Raw genomic sequence first — 17832 nt, forward strand, 5'->3', positions numbered from 1 at the left:
ATGCCACTGAATTGTTTATTTAAAACAGGTTAAAATAGTAAATTTTATCTTATGTGTATTTACCCATGATAACAAAATACTGAAAACACCTCTAAAACAACTCTCCCATTTTTTGTTTCAGAGAAGGTGAGTTCCGACTGTGTCCTGATCTCTCGTATTTATTTCAGTAGCTTTGTATATAGTCTTCCTTACCTTTTTAACCTTGGGGCAGTTTTTGCTTTGACAGTTCATATTTCCGGCATTGCATCGTATGCACCATGCATTATACATAGCTACTTGAGCACACATCTTTTCCTCTGTGATGTTTAAAGCCCTTGGAGGTTGAGAAGCATGTTAGGGCTCAAAAAATGTTTACTGAAAAGAATTCAAACGGTTTCTAGTATACATGGAGAGTTGTCTGATGTATAAGTGACATCTTGTGGCACAAAGTGGAATAGTCAGTACTATATCAGTATTTTCTTTGAACAAATTTTTCTCTTTTAAAAAGTCCAGATTCCATATGTCTTCTTTAAAGTTTACCTAAAATAAGCATGATTGCAATCAGAGGATAATAGGCTAACAGCATTGCTAAAGGATGCTTGGGACAATTCCTGGCTAGATCACCACAGCCTTTACCATGTCTGAAACCCACCACACTTTTAAGAGATTCCCTAAATTAAAATTACTAATTTTTAAATAATAGGCCTAAAGGTTTTGACAGTTGAAACTAAAGAAAAGGAGAAGCATGTATGTTGGCTGTTGTAAGCCAAGAGTATTTGCAAAGAACCCTGAGAAATGTCTGTTGTATTATTAATTTTCTTGAGGGAAGATTTTGGACTTGAAAAAGATATTTACAGTTGCCAGTCTTTTAATGAATTTTCAATTTATTGTAAGTGTAAACTTGTAAATTTAGATATTTTAAGCCTTTAAGTTCAATGTACTAATTTTATTACAAAGTTAGTAAATTTTATTTCAATTAAAAAGTCTCTTTTCTAATTCTTTCGGGATTCTTTTAAAAATTTTTTTAAATTTATTTTCGAGAGAGAGAGAGAGAGAGAGAGAGAGAGAGAGAGCAAATGGGGAAAGGGCAAAGAGAGAGGGAGACACAGAATTCGAAGCAGGATCTAGGCTCTGAGCTGTCAGCACAGAGCCTGTCATGGGGCCCGAACTCACAAACCACGAGATTGTGACCTGAGCCAAAGTCACACACTTAACCGACTGAGCCACCCAGGCACCCCAAATTCCTTAGGGGATTCTTTTTTTTTCACTTTCTTATGAAGCTTATTGTCAAATTGGTTTCCATACAACACCCAGTGCTCATCCCAAAAGGTGCCCTCCTCAGTACCCATCACCCACCTTCCCCTCCCTCCCACCCCCCATCAACCCTCAGTTTGTTCTCAGTTTTTAAGACTCTCTTATGCTTTGGCTCTCTTCCACTCTAACCTCTTTTTTTTTTTTCCTTCCCCTCCCCCATGGGTTCCTGTTAAGTTTCTCAGGATCCACATAAGAGTGAAACCATATGGTATCTGTCTTTGTCTGTATGGCTCATTTCACTTAGCATCACACTCTCCAGTTCCATCCATGTTGCTACAAAGGGCCATATTTCATTCTTTCTCATTGCCATGTAGTACTCCATTGTGTATATAAACCACAATTTTTTTATCCATTCATCAGTTGATGGACATTTAGGCTCTTTCCATAATTTGGCTATTGTTGAGAATGCTGCTATAAACATTGGGGTACAAGTGCCCCTATGCATCAGTACTCCTGTATCCCTTGGGTAAATTCCTAGCAGTGCTATTGCTGGGTCATAGGGTAGGTCTATTTTTAATTTTTTGAGGAACCTCCACACTGTTTTCCAGAGTGGCTGTACCAGTTTGCATTCCCACCAACAGTGCAAGAGGGTTCCCATTTCTCCACATCCTCTCCAACATCTATAGTCTCCTGATTTGTTCATTTTGGCCACTCTGACTGGCGTGAGGTGATACTTGAGTGTGGTTTTGATTTGTATTTCCCTGATGAGGAGCAACGTTGAGCATCTTTTCATGTGCCTGTTGGCCATCCAGAAGTCTTCTTTAGAGAAGTGTCTATTCATGCTTTCTGCCCATTTCTTCACTGGGTTATTTGTTTTTCAGGTGTGGAGTTTGGTGAGCTCTTTATAGATTTTGGATACTAGCCCTTTGTCCGATATGTCATTTGCAAATATCTTTTCCCATTCCGTTGGTTGCCTTTTAGTTTTGTTGGTTGTTTCCTTCGCTGTGCAGAAGCTTTTTATCTTCATAAGGTCCCAGTAGTTCATTTTTGCTTTTAATTCCCTTGCTTTTGGGGATGTGTCAAGTAAGAAATTGCTATGGCTGAGGTCAGAGAGGTCTTTTCCTGCTTTCTCCTCTAGGGTTTTGATGGTTTCCTGTCTCACATTCAGGTCCTTTATCCATTTTGAGTTTATTTTTGTGAATGGTGTGAGAAAGTGGTCTAGTTTCAATCTTCTGCATGTTGCTGTCCAGTTCTCCCAGCACCATTTGTTAAAGAGACTGTCTTTTTTCCATTGGATATTCTTTCCTGCTTTGTCAAAGATTAGTTGACCATTAGGTTTGTAGTAGAGGCTAAAGTCTGGGATTGTGACGACAATGATGCCATTTTATAGACTTGGCATGAGATTCTACAGCATGTCCAGTTTTCACTGGCAGAGTCTAAACTCAAGTTTCCTTTAGCCATCACTGTTTTAAAAAAAAAATGTGTCTGACTTTCTCCCAAGGATGGCCTTGATAATGAAAGAAAGCAAAGAAACACACAAAAAAGCAGGAATTAAAAGCAGAGTAACATACCAGTCCCCAGTGCAGAATTTAACTTAACTGTCTGTGCCCTTTCATCCTTTCCCCAGGCAAACTTATTGAACCATTATTGGTGGAACTGGGCCACCAATCTGAAAATCTCAGGGACTTACTCTGATTCACATTTGTGTCTCTAATGCCTGATGAAATCTTAGTGCTTAGTGTTCATTCATTCACTTAGCAATATTTATTGAGAGCCTATAATATACCAGGAATGATTCTAACTGCTGGGAATGTTAGTGGTAACCAAAAAGACAAAAATTCATGTTTTCGTAGAGATACATCCTAGTGGGAGAGACAGACATTATACAACTAAACAAGAACACAGATGTGTCAGCATCCTTCAGGCAAAGACCAGCAGGAACACACTTGTAGTTGAACAACTTGGGTTTATTGTTGCAGTGAGGGAGAACTGTCACCATGGGGAACTGTGGGGAGACCCAGTAAGAGGATTAGACAGAACCTATTACAGGGTTAGTTTGGGTAATTTGAGAAAGGGTCTAATGAATTGGAGATTTGCTGTGGATTTGATATTATCAGAAAGCAGGGACAATTCTATAATTGAATGTCCTTGTCTATTGTTAATATTCTGTGAGTTGTTTATGTCCAACAGGAGACCACCATGGTGTAGCTATAAGCATCAGGCCAATTTCCAGATGTCAGAAATTCTTGCTTTCTTAGGTGATAGTGAATACCATGAAGAAGAAGAATAAATCAAGGAGAGGGAGGGGATAAGGAGTGCTGATAGAGATAGGCAGGAGTGGTTTTGATCTTTAAAAAGTATAGTCAGTGAAGGACTCCATGAGTAACTAACACGTGTGCAAAGATCTGAAGGAGGTTGAGGGAATGAACCCACAAGTGAAAAGGTGAAGAAATGAATGGAGGTGATGGTGGGTAAGTCCTTGACACATTCTAGGAACTGTAGACCTAAAAATGATTAGTTAACAAAGGTAAAATAAGTGATACAAACTAAGATATTGCTGCTAGATATAGAGTGTCTAACACAGTTACCCAAATTGAGTGGAGTTCAAACTGACTTCAGCAGGGCCTGGGTCAAGACTGGACTATCTTTTGGTATATTAATTAGGGGTATTGATCTGGAGTTGGATTAGTCTCAACTAGGTTACTTTAAAAAGCATGTTTTGACAGACTTTATCTCCCCAGCATTGTCTAAGAACAGTTGCCGAAATAGGTGCGTAGCTTTGTGTTGGCACACAGTGAGCACTCCCAACATTTGCTGAATGCATTTTCCTGGTTACAAGGCCTCTTCCCTAAACAGGTTCCACATGGATAACCTGAAATTGTCTTCAAATGTATATTTTATATGTGAATGAATTCTGAGTTATGAAAATGTCTCTTCTAATTTTTCACTAGACAAGCTCTTTCATAACAGTGTCTTTAAACATTTACTGTGTAAATTTTAATATATGTTTATCTTATTTGAACATTTTAACTACCTTGTGGAATAGGGTCGGAATTTTCCTGTTTTATATTTGGTTGAGCTATATTAAATTGCTAATATTTTACCATTTTTGACTTACAAAAATGGCAGTTACATGTGGCCCAACCTAAAAGGTGAGGAAATTTGAGAGGTTAAGATAGACAAAGGAGAGTTAGGGGTAGAGTTTAACAACTCCTATATTTATGTGTCAAACCTGGACTAGTGCCCTGAACTTTTGACTCAATACCTCCTCTTGAACATCTAATACGCATTTCAAGTTTAGCATGGTAAAAACTGCTTCAATAAAAAGACATAGAGTGGCTGGATGGATAAAAAATCAAGACTCAAGTGTATAATGCCTACAAGAGACAGTCTAGCCTTAAGGACATATATAGACTGAAAGTGAAGGGTTGGAAAAAGATATTCCATGCAAATGGAAACCAAAAGGAAGTAGGGGTAGCTATACTTATATCACATAAAATATACTTTATTTTTTTTAATATATGAAATTTATTGTAAAATTGGTTTCCATACAACACCCAGTGCTCATCCCAAAAGATGCCCTCTTCAATACCCATCACCTCCCCTCCCCTCCCTCCCACCCCCCATCAACCCTTGTTTGTTCTCAGTTTTTAAGAGTCTCTTATGCTTTGGCTCTCTCCCGCTCAAACCTCTTTTTTTTTTCCTTCCCCTCCCCCATGGGTTTCTGTTAAGTTTCTCAGGATCCACATAAGAGTGAACACATATGGTATCTGTCTTTGTCTGTATGGCTCATTTCACTTAGCATCACACTCTGCAGTTCCATCCACGTTGCTATAAAGGGCCGTATTTCATTCTTTCTCATTGCCACGTAGTACTCCATTGTGTAAAATATACTTTAGGCCAAAGAGTGCAATAACAGGCAAATAATGGTGAAAGGGTCAATCCAACAAGAGGATATACCATTTGCAAATATGCACTCAGCATATGAGCACCTAATTTTATCAAATATTATCAGACATGAAGAGAGAAGTAGTCATATAATAATAGAAGACTTTAATAACCTTCTTTCAACAATACATGGATCATCCAGACAGAAAATCAATAAGAGAGCATATGACTTAACCTACATATTAGACGAGATGGGCTTAACAGAGATAGGCAGAACATTTCTTCCAAAAGCAACAGGACATAAGTTTTCTCAAGCACATGGACATTCTCCAGGATAGATCAGATGTTAGGCCATGAAAGAAGTCTTAGTGAATTTAATAAGATTGAAATCATATCAAATATTGTATCTGAGCCAATAGCATAAACCAGAAATCAGTTATAAGAAGAAAATGGGAAATTCACAAGTATGTGGAGATTAAACAACATACTACTGAACAATCAATGACTCAAGAAAGAAATCAAAAGAGAAATAAAAAACTACCTTGAGACAAATGAAAACAAATACAACATACTGGAAGTTGTGGGACACACCACAAGCTGTTCTAAGAGGTAATAAGTTTATAGCAATAAGTGCCTACATTAAGAAACAAGAAAGATCCCCAAAAAACTAACTTTACACCTCAAGAAAGTAGAAAAAGAGGAACAAACTAAGCCCAATGTTAGTAGAAGGGACGAAGTAACAAAGATCAGAGCAAAAAGAAATGAATTAGAGACTAAAGGACAATAGAAAAGATCAGTTAAACTGAAAGCTGACTTTTGAAAAGAAACCAAAATAACTGGACTCACCAACGCAAAAAGAGAGAGGACTCAATTACATAAAATTACAAATAAGAGAGGATAGACTCCCACTACTACCACACAAATACAAAGGACCATAAGAGATTAATACGAGGAATTATACACCCAGAAATTGGACAACTTAGAAGAAATGGATAAATCCATATAAATATATAATCTTCCAAAACTGAATTGTGAAGAAGTAGAAAATATGAACAGACCAATTGCTAATAAATTTTTTGAGTCAGTAATCATAAACCTAACAACAAATGAAAATCTAGGACCAGATGGCTTCACAGGTGAATTCTAATTTTTGAAGAAGTGTTAATGCAAATCCTTCTCAAACTCATCCAAAAAATAGAAGAGAAGGGAATAACCCTAAAGTCATTGTTTGAGGCCACCATTATCCTGATAACAAAACCAGCCAAAGACACAAGAAAAGAAAATTATAGGCCAATATCTTGAGTGAACATACATGCAAAAGTCCTCAACAAAATAGCAAGCCCAATTCAATAGTACATTAAATGTAGCATATACCATAATCAATTGGGATTTATTCCAGGGGTGCAAGGATGGTTCAACATCTGCAAATCAGTGTGATAGATCATATTAACAAAATGAAGGATAAAAACTCTATGATCATCTCAATAGATGCAGAAAAATAATTTGATAAAATTCAACATGCATCATGATATAAACTCTCATCCAAATGGGTTAGAGGGAACATACCTCAAAATCATAAGGGTTGTATATGACAAGCCCACAGCTAACATTATATGCAGTAGTGTGTATAAAAGCTTTTCATTCAAGATAAGGAACAACACAAAGATGCTCATGTCACTTTTATTCAGTGTAGTACTGCATCCTGGCTGGAGCAATTAAACAAGAAAAAGAAAAGGCATCCATATTATAAAAGAAGAAGTAAAGCAGTCTCTATTTGTAGTGGCATGATATTATATATAGAAAACCCTAAAGATGCCTCCAAAAAACTGTTGGAACAAAAAACCAAATTCAGTAAATTTACAAGATTCACAATCAATTTACAAAAATCAACATCTTTCTATACACTAAAAATGAACTGTCTGAAAGAGGTTAAGAGTACAATCCAATTTATAATTGCACAAAACTAGGAATAAGTCTAATCAAGCCAGTAAAGAGCTATACACTAAAAACCAGGGACATCAATAAAAGAAATTTAAGACATAATTAAATGGAAAGATAGTATTTATGGATGAGAACAATCAATATTGTTCAAATGTCTATACTACCCCAAATAATCTATAGATTCTTTGCCATCCCTGTCAAAATTCCAATGCCATTTTTCAAAGAAATAGAAAAAAATTATCTTGGAATATAGAACCCCAAAAGACCCCAAATAGTCAAAGTAATCTTGAGAAAGAACAAAGCTGGAGGCATCACACATCTTGATTTCAAACTATATTACAAAGCATTAGTAATCAAAACAGTATGATACTGGCATGAATACAGACACATATCTTAATGAACAGATTAGAGAGCCCAGAAATAAACCCATGCAGATATAGTTAATTAATTTACAACAAAGGAGTCAGGAACATATAACAGGGAAAAGAAAATCTCTTCAATATATGGTGCTGGGAAAACTGGACAGCCACATGCCAAAGAATGAAACTGGAATGCTGTCTTATGCCATATACAAAAGTCACCTCAAACTGGATTAAATATTTGAACATGATAACTGAAATCATACAACTAGTAGAAAACATGGGACTAGGATCCTTGATAACAGGTTTGGCAATGTTTTTTTATATTTGATACCAAAAACTAAGGCAACAAAAGCCAAAGTAAGCAAGTGGGACTACATCAAACTAAGAAACTTGTTCACATGAAGGAAACCATCAACAAAATGAAAAGGTAACCTATCAAATGGGAGAATATATTTTCAAATCGTATATCTGATAAGGGGTTAATATAAAAAATATAAAGACATGACATAACTTGGCAAAAAACGCCACAAACAATATGATTAAAAAAATGGTCAGATGAACTGATTAGACATTTTCCTAGAGAAGACATACAAATGGCCAACAGGTACATGAAAAGATGCTCAGCATCATCAATAATCAGAGAAATCCGGATCAAAACCACAATGAGATATCACCTCCTACCTGTTAGTGTTGCTGTCATGAAAAAGACAACAGATACAAGTGTCGGTGAGGGTATAGAGGAAAGGGAATCCTTGTGTACTGCTGGTGGGTATATAAATTGGGGCAGCCATATGTAAAACACTATGGAGTTTCCTTTAAAAAATTAAAAAGAGAAGCACCTTATGATCGAGCAGTTCTATTCTGTCATATCTCTGAAGGAAATAAAATAACTATATTGAAGGTATATCTGACCCCCTCCAATGTTCATTGCAGAATTATTTACAATAGCCAAAACATAGAAACAAACCTAACTGTCCATCAATGGATAAAAGAAAGAAAATGTGGTGTATATTTATAATGGGTTATTATTTCACGATATTATTTCACGATAAAAAAGAATTCAGATTGAGGGCATTATGTTAAGTTATGTTAAGTAGAATCAGTTATATAGAGAAAGGCAAATACTATATGCCCTCAGTTATATATGGAATTAAAAAAAAAACCTGAACCCATAGAAACAGAAAAGATTGGTGGTTGCTGGAGGAGGTGTTAGGGGGGTGAGAGAAATGGGTGAAGATAATCAAAGGTGGTCAGTAGGTATAAATTTCACATTATAAGTTCTGGGAATGTAATGTACAGGATGGTGACTATGGTTAATAATACTGTATTGTATACGTGAAGTTGCTAAGAGAGTAAGTCTTAAAAGCCTCACCTCATGAAAAAAGTTGTAACTATGTGAGGTGATGAATGTTAACTAGACTTGCTGTGGTGATCATTTCACAATATATACTTATATCAAATTTATTATGTTGTATACCTTAAGCTAATAAAATATTATATATATAATATATGTCAATTATATCTCAATAAAACTAAGGAGGGAAACCATGGTAAAAACTGAACTTCAAATTCCCCAAGTCCTCTCCTGTTATCTTTCCCTTTCCTGATGGCATTTTCATCTTTCCAATAGATCAGCTTAGAAAACTGTGGCCATATTGGACTCCTCTCTTTTTCTCATAGTCACATGTAATCATCACATTTGCTCACATTTAGTAAACCTGTCAGCTCTACTTATGAAATATGACAGAACATGACCACTTCTCACTGTGCTGTCCAAGCCACCATTTATTATCCTCTCCAATGGCCACAGCTTCCTGACTGGTTGCTCTGTGTCCACCATTGCCTGTCAACAGTGTCCTTTCCATGAAGAATTTAATACCTAAACCTGATTATATTACTCCTTTGCTAAAAATATTCTTGATGGCTTTCCCTTTCACATAGCCAAAGTCATTAAAAACCCTACAAAACTCTATGTTATCCCATACCTCCATGACCTTTTTGATCTATTATTATCTTCTCAAACACATTTCTGCCTTTGCATCTATAGTTTTCTTATAGTTCTCTGATATTTTAAAAATTCTAATTATAAATACTTCATTACATCTAAGAGATCATTTAAAAGTAATAATAATTATCACGTCTTAAACTGTAATTTCATAATGTCATCTGATTACAGAGTTTACATTTCCCTAGTTTTTGTAATTTAGAAGGAAATCTGTTCAGATTAAGATCCAAACAAGGTTCACACATTGCATTTGTTTAGTGTCTCTTTTTTGTATGTTCATGATGATACATGCATATATATGTATGTATATATATATGTATATATATATACATACGTATATTTGAGTGTTACATTAATTTCAGATATATAGCATAGTGATTCGACTTGTCTGTATCTTATGTTATTTATGCTCACTACAAGTGCAACTACCATCTTTCACCATACAATGCTATTATAATATCATTGACCGTATTCCCTATTCTGTGCCTTTTATTCTCTTGATTTATTTATTCTATAACTGGAAGCCTATATCTCCTACTGCCCTTCACCTATTTTGCCCATCCCCCTACCCCACTTCACTGTGGCAGTCATCAGAGTGTTCTCTGTATGTATAGTTCTGATTTTATTTTTTGTTTATTCGTTTTTTTGTTTTTAAGATTCTACATAGTATGTCTCTTAAGATACTTTTAATCTGTAAGAGTTTTCTCTCCCACCACTTTCTTCTTTTTGTAAAGAATGGATCTGAGGTGGTAGAATTTCCCACATTCTAGATTGGTATTGTTTACCTTGTTTATCTAGCTTTGTATTTCCACTAACCTGGTTGTTAGGTTAGACCTAAAGGCTAATTCAGATTCAAGTTTGAGCTTTTTTTTTTCTTTTTTTTCTTTTTTTACAAATATGTCATAGGTGGAACTGTATATTCCCTACTGAATTACATTGGGGGGTTATACTAGCTGTCTGTTTTTTGATGTTAGGATTATTCAGTAGATTCAATTATTGAATTAATTCAATTTAGCCACTAGAGGTCAGGACTTTGTTTTAAAAATAATAAGTACCATACTGGACTTCATGAAGGATCTAGACTTAAGTTTTGTAAAAGAGTGGAAAAATCTTTGTTAATGAGGTGTCATTAGGAATTCTTGGGTAAACCTTTTTGTCTCTTAAATATAAATGATGGCTGTCTTAAAAGGTTAAATATAGTTTTGCAATATAATTTTTCCATTTTAAACCATTTTCACTATATTAAAACTATATGTTTCCCAGATTTAAACACTTCTGTATCCTGGAAGTTTAATTCAGTTTGTATGCTGCTTTAGTTGTATACAATATTCTGCTTAAAATGGTAAAACGGGAAAAATAAGATAATAGGAAAAATGCTAGTGAAACCAAGCATGGAAAAAGGGGATGACAGTAAAGGAGAGGAGGAAGTAAGGCATGTCTGTGGCTACTGTGGGAATCTGCAGCTGTGTTTCCTCCCTGGGATTGTGCACAGGTCTGCTTCCCAGTGCTGTCTCTGGAACTTTTTTTGAAACATTCCTGCTATTGAATGAATGGGTGGCCTTGAGGGTCCAAAGAAGTTCTTCAATTTAATCACAGTAATAATTTTTATTAGAGATGCTGATAGAGGTAGATATGTGTTATTTTTGTTCTTTACAAGTGGGAGAAATTGAATTTAAGTAACACAACTATTATGGTAAATTACTGCCCCAGAACATAATGTCAAAACAATAATGAGTATGAAAATAGCAGTAATTTATACATTTTGAGAATCACATCTTTACTTTGGTGAACTAAACCCAGATAATCTGGGGTTTAGATTCTGGCACTACTTTATTATGTCATCTTGTAACATGACCACTTTGAGTGTCAGTTCACCTGTATATAAAGTGGGACCAATAAGACCAAGGTCTATATTAATAATATTGTATATTTGAAAGTTGCTAAGAAAGTAAATCTTAACATTTCTAATTTCAAGAAAAAAAATTTAACTTGTGAGGTGATGGATTTTAACTAGCCTTTTATTATTATCTACACCTGGGCCTGGTCTGAATCATGCTGAACTGTTTAAGTCTAGTTAAAATGGAGATACTTGGGTGGCTCAGTCAGTTAAGTGGCTGACTTCGGCTCAGGTCATGATCTCACGGTTTGTGGGTTCAAGCCCTACATCAGGCTCTGTGCTGACAGCTCGGAGTCTGGAGCCTACTTTGGATTCTGTGTCTCCCTCTCTCTCTCTGCCCCTTCACCGCTTGTGCTCTATGTCTCAAAAATAAATATACATTAAAAAAAATTCTTGGGTGGCTCAGTTGGTTAAGTGTCTGACTTCGGCTCAGGTCATGATCTCGCGGTCAGTGAGTTCAAGCCCCGCATCGGGCTCTGTGCTGACAGCTCAGAGCCTGGAGCCCATTTCAGATTCTGTGTCTCCCTCTGTCTCTGCCCCTCCCCTGTTCATGCTCTGTCTCTCTCTGTCTCAAAAATAAATAAACGTTAAAAAAAATTCTTTAAGTCTAGTTAAAATGGTCTTAGGAATTTCTTAAATACTTAGCTAATGTATTTTTCACTTACTTAAAAATTGAAGTTTTAAAATTCTCTACTATCACCCTATATAATAAGTTCTCAGAAATTATTTTTGGAAGTATATCTCTTCTTTCCAGCCCATATCAGTATTAAACCTTTATATTTATTTTAACTACTTAGAAGAATGTTCTGAACTATATGATTTTTTTCCCAGATGTATAAGAATATAACTGGCAATATTTAATATTTTTTGTTATTGTTGTTGTTACATAGGTGGATAATTGGTTAGGTAAAGAAAACGAAATGATATCTTTTTTAAATCCAGATAGTTTACTAAAATAACTGAAAGCAACATCAGATTTTTATGATATTCCAATGTTTTATAAGTACAAATAAAGTCAATTATAGTTTATATATTAGTTGGGTAACTAATTTCATTTCATTTCATTCATATATTTGTTCATTAGTTGAATGGAAGAGAAACCATATTACATTTACTTTTTAAATTATTTTATTTTATTTTTATTAATTTTAAAATTTTGTTTAAATCCAAGTTAGTTAACATATACTGTAATAATGATTTCAGGAATAGAATTTAGTGATTCATCACTTACATATAACACCCAGTGCTCATCTCAACAAGTGCCTCCTTAATAATGCCCATCACCCATTTAGCCCATCCCCCTGCCCATCACCCCACCAGCAACCCTCAGTTTGTTGTTGTATTTAAGAGTCTCTTATGGTTTGCCTCCCTCTCTGTTTTCATCTTATTTTTCCTTCCCTTCCCCTATGTTCATCTGTTGTGTTTCTTAAATTCCACATATGAGTGAAATCATACTTCTCTTTCTCTGACTGACTTATTTCACTTAGCATAACACACTCTACTTCCATCCACATTGTTGCAAATGGCATGATTTAATTCTTTTTGATCACCAAGTAATATTCCATTGTGTATATGTACACACACACACACACACACACACACACACCACATCTTCTTTATCCATCCGTCAGTCAATGGACATTTGGGCTCTTTCCATAATTTGGCTATTGTCAATAGTGCTGCTATAAACATTGGGATGCAGGTGTCTCTTCGAATCATCGTTTTTGTATCCTTTGGATGAATACCTAGTAGTTTAATTGCTCAATTTTAGGGTAGTTCTATGTTTAATTTTTTGAGGCACCTCCATACTGGTTTCCAGAGTGACTGCACCACCAGCATTCCACCAGCAATGCAAGTGTTTCCCTTTCTCCACATCCTTGCCAACATATGTTGTTTCCTGAGTTGTTAACCTTAGCTACTCTGACAAGTGTTAGGTGATATCTCATTATAGTTTTGATTTGTATTTCCCTTATGATGAGTGATGTTGAGCATCTTTTCATGTGTCTGTTAGCCATCTGGATGTCTTGTTCGACAATTTTCGGTTTGGTACTGGCAGAAAAACAGACACATAGATCAATGGAACAGAATAGTGAACCCAGAAATGGACCCACAAATGTATGGCCAACTGGTCTTTGACAAAGCAGGAAAGACTGACTATCCATTGGAAAAAAGAATCTCTTCTGCAAATGGTATTTGGAAAACTGGACAGTGACATGCAGAAGAATGAACCTGGAACACTTTCTTACATACACAAAAATAAATTCAAAATGGATAAAAGTTCTAAATGTAAAACAGGAAACCATCAAAATCCTCGAAGAGGCAACAACGTCTTTGATCTTGGCTACAATGACTTCTTACTAGACATGCCTCTGGAGGCTAGGGAAACAAAAGCAAAAATGAACTCTTGGGACCTCATCAAGATAAAATCTTCTGCACTGCGAAGGAAACAATCAGCAAAACTAAAAGGCAACAGACTGAATGGAAGAAGTTATTTTCAGATGATAGATAAAGGGTTAGTATCCAAAATCTATAAAGAACTTATCAAACTGAACACCCAAAAAACAAATAATCTAATGAAGAAATGGGCAAAAGACGTGAACACTTTTGGAAAGAGGACATCTAGATGGCAGACATACTACATTTAAAGTAGCATGGTGTCTGGGTGGCACAGTCGGTTAAATGTTCGACTCTTGACTTTGGCTCAGATCATGATCTCACAGTTCGTGAGTTCAAGCCCCACTTTGGCTCTGTGCTGATGGCTCAGAGCCTCCTTGGGATTCTGTCTCCCTCTCTGTCTGCTGCTCCCCCATTTGCTCTCCATCTCTTTCTCAAAATAAATAAAAATAAACTTCAAAACCAATTCAAAAAAAATTAAAAAAGTAAAGAAGCATGGCCCTTGCAGTCATGAAATTATAGAGTTGAATTAAAATCTCTGCTTATAAAGATTAAATGAGGTTTGTCATCTGTCTCTTTATTCACCCATCTTTATTTATTGATCTATCCATCCACCCATTTATCCATCCATGTTGAATGGATGAGATTCACAGAAAACATTGTAAGTTTTTAGTGTAGTGAAGAGACAGATAATAAATCAGCGTTCACAGTTCAATATAATTATAGTGTAGTGTGTGTGAATGCTCAGTACAGTGGAGGAGATCTAAGTCGGATTAGGGGTAGGTCTTTTCTCTGAGCACATGAAACCACTAATGTGAGTGCCCTAAGAAAACTGGGGACTGCTGGGTCATGCATTAAAAGAAAAAGAATACCCCATGTCTATTAAAATGAAGGTTCAGGGAAATTGGTTTTAAATAATACAATTACTTTAAAATTTAAAGAAATTTGAGCATGTTTATGTTCTGCCAATTGCAAGAGAGAGATTCCATATTCTAGAAAGAGAAAATCTTTGCTATCATTTAATAGGGTTCCTGAGTATGTTGAAGAGAAGGGATTACAATAAGTAAACTAAAGTGGGAAATAAAATAGCCTGTGAAGGGTATTTGGAGCGACTGATGCATAAACACTCTGGCGTGTTTATGTTTGGATTGAGTAATATTTTAAGCACCTGGATTTTAGTTAATCCTGTTTCCCAAAGCAGTACTGTTCTCTGTATTTGTATAGCAGCCCAAGGAAGGCAAACAAAGATAGATTGCCAGCACTGAGGCTAAATCAGGTGTTCTTTTGTGTCAGGGTTACTGAGTTAAAGTTGTCTGTATTGGGATTTAAGCAGCATATCTTTCCCCTTTAATTTTCACTCTTAGGAAATGTTGATATGAACATGGGAAACTTAACCTGGAAGTTATAAAATATTCCGTGCTGAATTTTGTAAGAAAAGGGACCTTCATGTGGTAAGTAAAAAGAACATTGTAAGAGTAAAGGCTGTTAAATGTTGTAATAGCCTACCAAGAGGTTGTAGAATTTTCTTGTAAGAGCTTTAAACTTGCAATATAGATCCATTTAGATAACATTTTAGAACAGCCTCTGGCTTTGAGTACATGGTTAGTTATACTAATGTATTTTTTATGAACTAACTCAATCACTACTTTCCCCAAGAAGCCTTTCCTTAGCTATCCACTCAGATTTGATTATTTCTTCCTTGGTATCCTCATGTCACACAAGCACAGCACCTATAAAATTTTAGGACAGTTCTTTGGGTATCAGTCTCCTTTTACTAGATTATAGTTCTCTGAGGGCAGAGTTATGTTTCAAGTTTCCAGTTTAGTGCTAGGTAAAAACATACAATCAATATTACATAAGTCCCCTACCTCTCATTCTAGCTAAATTTGTCATTTCATTGTTCTAGGAGCTGGTCATGAACATTCCAATTTCTTGCGTTTATGCCATTTGCCTTATTTTGGAGTACACTTCCCTCTTCTGTATTTGTATGAGTCTTATGTGTTCTTCCAGACCCAGCACAAGTATCACCTCTTTCATAGAGATCCCATGAGATTCAAGGCTTGTGTGAACATTCTTACCTTGGAAATTCTATAGCATTTATTTACAGATTTGGTAAATATGAGTGCATGTATCATGACTCCTCAATTTGTGAGCATCTAAAACACAGGGATCGTGCCTTATCTGTACTGTCCCAATGCCTAGCATGGTACTTTATTCAGAGTAGCTGGGGTAATGAGAGAGGTGTGAAAATGACTAATCTCCTCACTTAAGGAACTTACTGTTGAAGACACTGTTTCTAAAATCTGTACACAATGGAGAAAGGGGATCGACATTTCCAATACGATGAAATAATGATACGGCTTCCCATCCTTTATCCAGAATCCCTGAGGCCAGATTGTTTTGGAAATTAGAATTTTTCCTCTTCACTGGGGTAGTACTTTCCATTAATGATTCATAATAAATGAGTAAATAAAGACAGTAAAAATTATAAATATCCTCATGTCCATTCAGATCAGGTTTTAGTTAATAAAGTGAACCTTGATAATCTGAATTGCATAGACTGTGAAGTAAAATTATTTGTCTGATGATTAATCTGTAAGTCATATTGTTGACCTTGTAAATTGGTCACTGTCTGAAATTTATCCTCTGCAGTCCATTTAGTGTTCTTTTTAGTTTCAGTGGGGAGTAGCCATATTACTATAAATGTCATAAGAAGACTTTAAAACAGGACTTCAGTATTCTACAAACAACAATTCTTAGAGTTTGGCTAACCCAAACATATAGAGTAATATGTATGTCTTACTTATTATTATTATTTTTTTTTTGTGGGAATTCTGACAAGAACTTTTAAGGCTCAAAAGAAACTACCTGTTCAAATAGAGCGAGCCTGAAAGAGAATAAACTTCTAAAGTGGAAAAAACTTTTGAGTTAATTGACTCAGGAGTACACTGATGCTTTTCTATTTTTTTAAATGTTTAAAGAGGATTTAGAAATTAACTGCATTTCTATTTGACCTGAACTGTATACAACATTTTTAACTTTCAGCCTCTACTCTTCTTGGCTAGAGTTTAATATATTTTCTAATCCAACATTTATGGGTTTAGTTGAGCAATCTCTCTTGGCATGTATTTAGGTCAGTTTATTTATTCACAAAAATGAAGTCACTGCCATATGGAAGTATTTAGTGTAGTTTTTAACTAATACATTGAAACCTAGAAAGCATTTTTATCAAGTTAAAATATTCAACCACAAAGGTTTCTTCTTTTCACTTTTATCATAAAACTGCTCCTAGGAATTGTGCTATAGTATAAAATTTGCTTTTTCAAAATTTGCTTTTTGGAGATTTTATTTTTAAAAATGAAAAAAAAAATCAATCTTTGATAGGGTGGACCCCACACAAGATAGTGACTCAACTGGACTTTTAAAAAAACCTAAAAGAGGAGCACCTGGGTGGCGCAGTCGGTTAAGCGTCCGACTTCAGCCAGGTCACGATCTCGCGGTCCGTGAGTTCGAGCCCCGCGTCAGGCTCTGGGCTGATGGCTCGGAGCCTGGAGCCTGTTTCCGATTCTGTGTCTCCCTCTCTCTCTTCCCCTCCCCCGTTCATGCTCTGTCTCTCTCTGTCCCAAAATAAATAAACGTTGAAAAAAAAATTAAAAAACAAAAACAAAAAAAAACCTAAAAGAGGATCAACTGAAAGAGTGGAGGAGAGAGATTAGAGGTGGTAGATGAGGAGGAAGAGGAGGTACTGAGTGGTGAGGAGAGATGGTAAGGAGTCTGGATTGAATACAGTGGCAGTGGATCTGGGAATACATTTTAACACATTATTAGGAGCCCCATGATAAAGTGTGACTGAGGACTATTTTAGCCAGATCCATGAAAGCCAAATGGTTTTAACCTGGGACGGTGAAAACAAAGTCAGCATCAGATTCAAGAGGCTCTGTGAACCTCTTGAAAAGAAGCAATGGATTATGATAGTAGATCAAAGATAGTTGGTAAAGGAGAAAGGGACAGTTTGATAGAAATGGGGAAATTTGGAAGGGATGCGTATAGGTTGTGATAGGTAATATGTTAAGCCTTACTATTGGTCTCAGGCTGCTGACAATAATACCCAG

The 17832-nt window shown here is 35.7% G+C and overlaps 1 long non-coding RNA gene across 1 annotated transcript in view; it reads left to right on the plus strand.

Annotated features, from left to right (window-relative positions):
- The window catches only part of LOC106973827 (uncharacterized), a 113594-nt gene that overhangs the window by 26724 nt on the left and 69038 nt on the right, over positions 1-17832 (plus strand). Inside the window, exon 3 of the long non-coding RNA XR_001430055.3 lies at positions 15085-15171. This is a non-coding gene — a long non-coding RNA (uncharacterized LOC106973827). The remainder of the gene's footprint in view (positions 1-15084; positions 15172-17832) is intronic.

The sequence above is a fragment of the Acinonyx jubatus genome, chromosome A1 (assembly GCF_027475565.1).
Source record: "Acinonyx jubatus isolate Ajub_Pintada_27869175 chromosome A1, VMU_Ajub_asm_v1.0, whole genome shotgun sequence".
In the NCBI taxonomy this organism is placed as follows: Eukaryota; Metazoa; Chordata; class Mammalia; order Carnivora; family Felidae; genus Acinonyx; species Acinonyx jubatus.